General features: G+C 40.4%; 1 long non-coding RNA gene and 2 pseudogenes across 1 annotated transcript; 2 read left to right on the forward strand and 1 right to left on the reverse strand.

The window, feature by feature from the left end:
• Positions 1-5: 5 nt before the first annotated feature.
• LOC26527894 lies at positions 6-653 on the forward strand (annotated as a pseudogene).
• Positions 654-712: 59 nt separating this feature from the next.
• Positions 713-1,423, forward strand: LOC122756959 (annotated as a pseudogene).
• Positions 1,424-3,461: 2,038 nt separating this feature from the next.
• On the reverse strand, positions 3,462-10,268 carry LOC122756964. The gene is made up of 2 exons (XR_006356814.1): positions 10,098-10,268; positions 3,462-3,496 (listed from the first exon to the last, which is right to left on the reverse strand). It is a non-coding gene; the product is annotated as an uncharacterized LOC122756964 (long non-coding RNA).

Below are 10,268 nucleotides of genomic sequence, written 5' to 3' on the forward strand. Positions count from 1 at the left end.
ATGTAGACACACGAGCTTATTTTACATCAGCAACAATAATTATTGCCGTACCTACTGGGATTAAAATTTTTAGTTGATTAGCTACTCTTCACGGAACTCAACTTACATATTCCCCAGCTATTTTATGAGCATTAGGATTTGTATTTCTATTTACAGTTGGTGGATTAACTGGAGTAGTTTTAGCTAATTCTTCTGTTGATATTATTTTACATGACACTTATTATGTAGTAGCTCATTTTCACTATGTTTTATCAATAGGAGCAGTTTTCGCAATTATAGCAGGATTTATCCATTGATACCCGTTATTTACAGGATAAACTCTAAATTCTAATTGATTAAAAAGTCAATTTATTATCATATTTATTGGTGTAAATTTAACATTTTTCCCTCAACATTTTTTAGGATTAGCAGGAATACCTCGACGATACTCAGATTACCCTGATGCTTACACAACATGAAATGTAATTTCTACTATTGGTTCATCAATTTCATTATTAGGAATTTTATTCTTTTTTTATATTATCTGGGAAAGTTTAGTATCTCAACGCCAAGTTATTTATCCAATTCAATTAAATTCATCAATTGAATGATACCAAACACTCCTCCCGCTGAACACAGATACTCTGAATTACCTTTATTAACTAATTAATTTATCTAATATGGCAGATTAGTGCAATGGATTTAAGCTCCATATATAAAGTATTTTACTTTTATTAGAATTTATTTAATGTCAACATGAGCTAATTTAGGTCTCCAAGATAGAGCTTCACCTTTAATAGAACAATTAATTTTTTTTCATGACCACGCTTTATTAATTTTAGTATTAATTACTTTTTTAGTAGGTTATTTAATATTTATACTATTTTTTAATAATTACGTAAATCGATTTTTTTACATGGTCAATTAATTGAAATAATTTGAACTATTTTACCGGCAATTACTTTGTTATTTATTGCTTTTCCTTCTTTACGATTATTATACCTTTTAGATGAAATTAATGAACCTTCAGTAACTTTAAAAAGAATTGGTCACCAGTGATATTGAAGTTATGAATATTCAGATTTTAATAATATTGAATTTGATTCATATATTTAGATATAATCCCTACTAATGAATTATCAACTGATGGATTCCGTTTATTAGATGTAGATAACCGAATTGTTCTTCCTATAAATTCTCAAATTCGAATTTTAGTAACAGCCGCAGATGTAATTCATTCATGAACAATCCCAGCTTTAGGAGTAAAAGTTGATGGTACTCCAGGGCGATTAAATCAAACTAATTTCTTTATAAATCGCCCAGGTTTATTTTATGGACAATGTTCAGAAATTTTGTGGAGCAAATCACAGTTTTATACCTATTGTTATTGAAAGAGTACCTACTAATTATTTTATTAAATGAATTTCTAATAATTTAAATTCATCACAAGATGACTGAAAGCAAGTACTGGTCTCTTAAACCATTTTATAGAAAATTAGCAATTACTTCTTGTGAAAAAATTAGTTAAATATATATATAACATTAGTATGTCAAACTAAAACAAGTAAGAAAGCTCTAGTCGAGACTGCTCGACTACGAGATCCCCTGAACCCTTGGAGTAATAGCTATTTCAATAATTTTTCGCGTCTTTCAGCTTACACAAGAAACACGCACACACACACACACACGCACGCACGCACGCACACACAGGCATACATACACACATACATACAAACATACACACACACACACATACACAAACAATTACATACATATACACACACAAGCATAAACACGCATGGGCGGCAGTGAGCGCTTACTATGAGAACTTAATTGCTTAATAACTTTTTGTGGACGTACGATCTTCATGAAACTTTCAGATTATGATTATGACATGGATATGCATGTAATTGCCAAAGCACAAGTCTCTAGTATTTGAAATACGCTTTTTACAAAAGTGAGGGTGAGGGGTGAATTTAAGGGTGGGGGGTAAATTTTAACAAAAACCGAAATTGTATAAATTGCATATAGGCATACATTAAAATTTTGGAGACTCTAGCAATAAAGGTGTAGAAGATATAATTTTATAACTGGTTTTCGATAAGGTTTTTTATCGATAAAAAAGATCGGGATGAGTTATCGATTTTTTAATGATAAACTTGATATGCGCGCTGTAATTACGAACATTTAAAAAAAATTTGAAGTCTCTAGCTCTTATATCTTCTGAAATCGACGCGTTCATACATACGGACAGACGGACAGACGGACGGACGGACAGACGGACAGACGGACAGACAGACGGACAGGGCCAAATCAACTCAGCTCGTCGCCCTGATCAAGAATATATATACTTTGTGGGGTCTGCCACGCCTCCTTCTGCCTGTTACATACATTTCAACAAAACCATTATACCCTGATTTCCCATTGAAAATGGGTTCAGGGTATAATTATTAAATTATTAATATTTTTTAATCCCTCAAATAGCCCCAATTAGATGACTTTTACTATTTTTTATTTTTATACCCTGAACCCATTGAAAATGGGAAATCAGGGTATAATGGTTTTGTTAAAAGTATGTAACAGGCAGAAGGAGGCGTGGCAGACCCCACAAAGTATATATATTCTTGATCAGGGCGACGAGCTGAGTCGATTTGGCCCTGTCCGTCTGTCTGTTCGTCCGTCCGTCCGTCCGTCCGTCCGTCCGTCCGTCCGTATGTATGAACGCGTCGATTTCAGAAGATATAAGAGCTAGAGACTTGAAATTTTTTTTCCTAGGTCCGTGTATATCACGCGCATATCAAGTTTTTCTTTATATATCGATAACTACTCCCGATATTTTATTATCGATCTAAAACCCTATCTAAAGCTAGTTATTTAATTATATCTCCTACACCTTTAGAGCTAGAGCTTGCAAATTTTAAATGTAGACTTATATGTATTTTATATAATTTCGATTTTTGTTGTAATTTACCCCCCACCCCTATATCCACCCCTCAACCTCACCTTTGTAAAAGGCGTATTTCAAGTACTAGAGACATGTGCTTTGGAATGTACATACATTTTCACCATATAATTACGCCCTGAAACTTTCATTAAGATTGTACGTATAGAAATTAAATTATTCAACAAATAAATTCTTATAATTTATTTGTTGACTATACAGCGCAGCCCAAGCGCAGTTAGCAGAGCGCATTCTAATACGTGTGTGTGTATGTATGTGTGTCGAAAAGAAGTGCAGACTGATTAGAATATCAGATTAGAGGGTTCAGGGTATCTCCCTAGTCGAGCAGCCTCGACTAGAGTCTTCTTACTAGTTTCAATTACTTTTATTTTATTTTGTTCTTTAAACTATTACTCTTATCTCCCATCTTCCCCTAAATCTAATGAATTAAAAAATATTAAATTAAATTCAATAAATTGAAAATGATAACAAATTTATTTTCTGTATTTGACCCTTCAGCAATTTTTAATTTATCATTAAATTGAATTAGAACATTTTTAGGAATTTTAATAATTCCTTCTGTTGGGCTCAGCAATCATCGCTTCATTGTAATTAAGAGCGGCAGTTCATAGAATATGTTATCATGTAAGAGAATTTGTAACGGAGATCACGCTCTCCCTTTTGCGTTGTCTCTTTCACCCACGCACCGGCTCAGCTTAATCCGCCGGCTCGCGTACATTGTAGTTAGTATGCAATTAACTCTTGTTTAGAGCAGATGCAGTGTTAGATTGACTATTACAAACATAGTAGCGGACAGCACGACAGACTAGTCGCTTGCTCGCGTCTATCACATAAACTCTGTAAACTCTAATAATCGCTAATAAACTAATCACTAAGTAAATTCAATCGTTTAATAATTTAAAGCTATTCGAAAAATCTCGATAGCTCAACATTTGGTGACCCCGACGTGATTCTCTTTCGTTTCTTTACATATTTGCATATATATATTGACAGCATCACATACATACATACACCCGTGAACATAAGCATTGTATATAGCGATTAGTTGCGTGCCGTTACTTTGCCAATTCGCCAGACACTCTTTCGTTCGGTCTGCAATACACTGGCGCCCGTAAAAGTAGTACACATGCGAAAACTTCTGCAATTGACAATCTAATAAAGAATCAACTAATTTCTGAACTATGTCTATGGTTAGTGACTGCGTGTTCTATAGCTTCAATCTATAAGTGATTAAGTTTACATAAGCACAGTGTAATTACATGCTTGCCGTTATTCTTCGTTGACATTGCACTCTTTCACCACGGCTGCGATACGAGCGCGTCCATAATAATCGTACCGGTGTGCAACAATTCATACGTGTATATTATTTGAGTACCATAATATAATTCTTTGCTAGTTTATTAAAGTTGCAAGTACTCTGCTCGACAAATACGACTTATTCCAAGTCTGCGCTATAGCATATATACATTTACTTACTCTTGCAATCGCGCTCGCACCAACGACTTTGAACTCTATCGTGTTGCTCTTGCTGTACTCGTCATGGCGAATTTAGATGCTAGTGCAGTTGCTCCCGAAGATCGCGTGCGGTTTTATAAGCTCAAGGTACAGTCGGTATTTGAACGCGTAAAAAAGCTACAATCCAAGGTCGATTCAGATGCTCTTGCCGATCACAGTGACAGCACTCTAAATGTTCTACTGGAGCATATCGACAAGCTAAGCCACTCCTTTAGCAAGGCCCATGAAAGTCTAGAGGAGCTCGACTTTACTGAGATGTCCAGCAATTTGCGCACTGACTTTGATGATTTAATAATGGTCATGCAGTCAACAATAATGTCCGAAGTGCAAAGTCGTACTGCTCAAGTGCATCATAGTTCCACGTTTAGTCGTCCAAGTGACCCTCCTCGCGCATCCGCTCCCAGATTGCAGGCTGCACCTGCGTTGCCGCCATTAAAGTTACCTACGTTCAGCGGTGGATATGCTAATTGGGCTGATTTCTACTCAATGTTTTCTACAATCATTGAAAGTCGGCCAGAAATCAGCAATATGGAAAGACTTCAGCACCTCCGGTCCTGCCTCGATGGCGCAGCGTTGGATACGGTTCGCTCTTTGGAAATTTCTAATGATAATTATACAATTGCCATAAATTTATTAAAGCAGAGATATGATAACCGACGTTTAATCTTCCAGGCCCACATCGTAAAGATCTTAGGTCTCAAAAGAGTAGAAAACGGATCCATAACCAAGCTGCGTGAGCTATCTGACAGCTTCAATGTCCATATGCGTGCGCTCAGTAGTCTGGGCACAACAGAGCAGATAGCCAGTGCCATGATTGCTCAGATACTGCTACAGAAGCTTGATGAGGCCTCACAAGCTAAATGGGAAGAGAAATTGGACAACTCAGAGACGGCTCTTCAGATACCCAGATATGAAGAAGTCTCCTCATTTCTTGAGCTTCGTTGCCGTACTTTGGAATCGATGAAATTTGCTCTTACAAACTATTCGTCAAGTAAGCCGATGAATTCTTGCAGTAAGGTTGCTACCAGTAGATCAGCATTTCTCGTAACCGGCCACAGTACTCACAGTTGCAATTTTTTGTAATGATCTTGAGCACACAATCTACAAATGCCCAAGATTCGCAAACTTGTCTCCTAGTCTTCGCCTGAATGAGGTCCGAAAGGCTGGCTTATGTTTGAATTGTCTCAAGGGAGGTCATCAGTCGCGACAATGTGGCTCGCGCAGTTGTCGGGTCTGTGGAGTCAAGCATCATACGCTTCTTCATCTCGGCCACTCCAGCACATCGCAGGCAGCAATTCCGCCCCATCAACAATCTTCAACATCAAGAGTACAGACCATCCCTCAGCCCTCAGCACCAGCCACTACTCTCTTATCCAAGGATCGGCACAGCGATGTTGTGCTCCTGGCTACCGCAGTGGTTCTGGCAAGGAATCGGTTTGGCGAGCTTGTTCCTTGTCGTGCACTTTTAGATTCAGGCTCTCAACTACATCTCATTACAGCCAGATTTGCGAATCTCCTGCAACTTAAGAGAACAAAATCGGTGGCATCTGTATGCGGCGTAGGCGACTCCAATGTTGCCATGGATGGCAGCAGCATTTGCCTCACTCTTCAAGCTCATGCATCTGAATATACAACTAGCATAACGGCTATGGTAGCTACAAATATAACTGGCAGGCAGCCCAGTTCTAATGTGAATACGAGCAATTGGAGCATACCGCAAAATATAGTGCTGGCAGATCCAGCTTTCCATAGGCCGCAACGAGTAGATCTGCTTATCGGAGCTAGCCTGTTTTATGATTTGCTCTGTGTGGGACAAATCAAGTTGATGCCTGGACTTCCATTGTTACAGAAGACTCGTCTTGGTTGGGTTGTATCAGGTGGCGAGGCTCGCAACCACAACTCCGTGCTAATAGCTTCAAAGACGCCTTTGGATCCGATTACAGACTCCTGTGCTGATATCAAGTTGGACAGTCTCGTTCGTCGCTTTTGGGAAGTTGAGCGCTGCAGCGATTCCATTGCAAAGTTCAGCAAGGAAGACTCAGATTGCGAAGCGCATTTTGCGAGGCATTACAATCGATTGGCTAGTGGCCAATATACAGTACGCCTGCCTGTTAAGCTTAGTTGTGAGCTTCTTGGAGATTCTTATGAGCAAGCGCGACATCGGTTTCTCAATTTGGAGAAGAAATTGAGTCGTTTGCCGCATATAAAGTCTCAATACTCAGCATTTCTGAAAGAGTATTTTGAACTTGGTCACATGTCACGCGTTCCTCTAAATTCATTCCATCTATGCAGATATTTTCTTCCTCATCACTGCGTTCTGAAGGATAATAGCACAACTACCAAGCTTCGCGTCGTCTTTGATGGATCTGCATCTACAACAACTGGGCATTCGTTGAATGACATTCTAATGTCAGGTCCCGTCATTCAGCCAAAATTAGTCGACATATTATTGCGCTTCCGATCTTATCCAGTTGCACTCACCGGCGATATTTGCAAAATGTATCGTTGCGTGAAAGTACCTGAGCCGGACAGCTATCTACAATGAATTTTATGGAGGAATTCGCCAGATGATGAGTTGGAAGTTTTCAGGCTTGATACGGTAACATATGGAACAAAACCAGCGTCATTTTTGTCTGTGCGCGCCATGCATCAGCTTGCCGTAGATGAAAGGAACGCATTCCCAGTCGGGTCCGACGTACTGCTTCGCGATTTCTATGTTGATGATTTGATTAGTGGAGGAAATTCAGTCGAAGAAGCAAGACTTGTTATGCAAGAGACAGCTGGAATCTTGGCATGTGGGAAGTTTAAATTGAGGAAGTGGTGTTCAAGCCATCCCATGGTACTGGACGGCGTAACAGACTGCGACAAGGAATCGCTCATTAGGTTCAACGATGGCAGCGACATTACAAAGACACTTGGCCTTGCATGGGATCCGGCATCTGATCAACTTCTTTTCTCATATCTAGCTCTGAATTCAGCCTCTAAGCCCTCCAGGCGCTCTGTTCTCTCGTCTATTGCTAGGTTTTATGATCCCCTCGGCCTGGTCGGCCCAGTAATAACGAAAGCTAAAATCTTCTTGCAACAACTCTGGAGGCATAAACTTGATTGGGATGAGAGTCTCCCGTCTGCATGTCACACTGCATGGCTAGACATTTGCAGCAACTTTGGCAATGGTCTTAGTAGTGCATTTCCCAGGCTATCATTAATACCAGGATCGAAGGTTGAGGTCCATGGATTCTGCGATGCCAGCATCGAGGCATACGGAGCTTGCATTTATATTGTATCCAGAGGTCAGCATACCATCAGCAGGTTGCTTTGCTCTAAGTCTCGAGTTGCGCCTCTAAAAACGCTCACGGTTCCCAAGCTGGAACTATGCGGGGCAGAGTTGCTTGCGCGTCTAATGAATGAAGTGGCTCGCTTAGGCATTTTCGCAGGCGAGTTTCATTGTTGGTCTGACTCTACTGTTGCGCTTTCTTGGATCAATGACGAGCCCGGACGATTTAACGTTTTTGTTTCAAATCGCATCTCCACGATACAAGATCTCACATCAGCAATGGAATGGCACTATATACCTACAACACTGAATCCCGCGGATATATTATCTCGGGGTGCATTGCCCTCGGATTTAAATGCATCATTACATTGGTTCAACGGTCCAGGTTTCCTCTGTAAGCCCAGATCTCAGTGGCCAGTCTCAGCACTTCCAGAAAGAACTTCAATTGAGCGTCGAAGAACTATGCTTCTTGTAAAGGACGCAGTCCATGATGTCTCTATGGACTGCAAGTTTGTGAATTCTTTCGGCCGCTTGCAGCGTACGTTTGCATACGTATCAAAGTTTATTAAAAAAAGTCATGGTCCAGGAATAACCCTAGCAGACATCCGGAACGGCACTCATATACTGTTAAGAATGATTCAACGAACACATCTCTCAGACGACATAAATGCTCTTCGAAATAAAGGAATGGTTCCGTCATCCAGCAGTCTAGCCTCGCTGTCACCGTTCCTTGATGAGATTGGGCTGCTACGTGTCGATGGTCGTCTCAAAAACTCAACTTTAAATTTCGATAGTCGCCATCCAATTATTTTGCCCAAAGTTCATCCAGTAACTAGAGCCATCATAATGCATTTCCATCAGCGAAACTTGCACGCTGGTCCCCGAGCAGTGCTAGCGTTGGTTCGTTCCCAATATTGGCCAATTGGAGGTAGAAAAACTGTAGCCAGTGTAATTCAGAGATGCGTAATTTGCTTTCGTGCAAGGCCTCGACTCGTTGAACACATAATGGCAGATCTACCCAAGGATCGAGTCGACGGCTATCGGGTCTTTGGAGTGACTGGAGTCGACTTTTGCGGACCCTTCTTTTACAAGCCTGAGTCACGAAACAAGGCGCCTGTGAAATGCTACGTTTGTGTGTTTATTTGTTTTGCTACGAAGGCTATTTGGTTGGAGTTAGTCAAGGATTTAACTACCGCGGCATTTTTGCATGCACTTCAACGTTTCATATGCACCAGAGGAAAGCCAAGTCAAATCTGGTCGGATAACGCCACAAACTTTCTTGGTGCCCGCAATCAGCTTCAGGAGTTGAAGCGTCTATTTCTGTCAGACACCCACCAGAAAGCTGTGAAGGATTTCTGTTTGGCACACTCAATCGAATGGCATTTCATCCCTCCACGATCACCTCACTTTGGTGGCTTGTGGGAGGCTGCAGTGAAGACAGCGAAGCATCATTTTTACCGATGTGTTGGGTCCTCCGTCCTAACTTACGATGAGCTTCGCACACTGGTTTGCAACATCGCTGCTGTCGTTAATTCACGCCCTTTAGTTTCGATTTCAGAGCACCCATCAGACATAGACGTGTTGACTCCTGCGCATTTCATCAACGGTGGCCCTCCTTCGTCCTTCAGTGAGCCAAACCTGACAGGGCTCAATTTTAATCGTTTGGATGCTTGGCAGCGCGTAAGCTATCTCCAGCAGGTGTTCTGGACTCGTTGGCGGGACGAATATCTCAACTTGTTACAACAGCGAGCGAAATGGAGAACCTCCAAACCTGGCTTGGCTGTTGGCAACATAGTTCTTGTGAAGGATGAGAATCTACCTTCACTTAAGTGGCCACTAGCCAGAATAATCGAACTTATCCCTGGAAGTGATGGCGTTGCACGGGTAGCCCTACTAAAAACTGAAGTTGGCGAGATAAGAAGAGCTACAAATAAGCTGTGCTTGCTGCCCCTTAAGGATTCTGTTGAAGACTAAGTCTTCAACGGGGGGAGGATGTTGGGCTCAGCAATCATCGCTTCATTGTAATTAAGAGCGGCAGTTCATAGAATATGTTATCATGTAAGAGAATTTGTAACGGAGATCACGCTCTCCCCTTTTGCGTTGTCTCTTTCACCCACGCACCGGCTCAGCTTAATCCGCCGGCTCGCGTACATTGTAGTTAGTATGCAATTAACTCTTGTTTAGAGCAGATGCAGTGTTAGATTGACTATTACAAACATAGTAGCGGACAGCACGACAGACTAGTCGCTTGCTCGCGTCTATCACATAAACTCTGTAAACTCTAATAATCGCTAATAAACTAATCACTAAGTAAATTCAATCGTTTAATAATTTAAAGCTATTCGAAAAATCTCGATAGCTCAACACCTTCTATTTATTGACTTATGCCTTCTCGATATAATATTTTTTGAAATTCAATTCTTTTAACTCTTCATAAAGAGTTTAAAACATTATTAGGACCTTCCGGCCATAACGGTTCAACATTTATTTTTATTTCTTTATTTTCACTTATTTTATTCAATAATTTTATAGGATTAT

Source organism: Drosophila mojavensis, unplaced genomic scaffold (genome assembly GCF_018153725.1).
Source record: "Drosophila mojavensis isolate 15081-1352.22 unplaced genomic scaffold, ASM1815372v1 contig_197, whole genome shotgun sequence".
In the NCBI taxonomy this organism is placed as follows: domain Eukaryota; kingdom Metazoa; phylum Arthropoda; class Insecta; order Diptera; family Drosophilidae; genus Drosophila; species Drosophila mojavensis.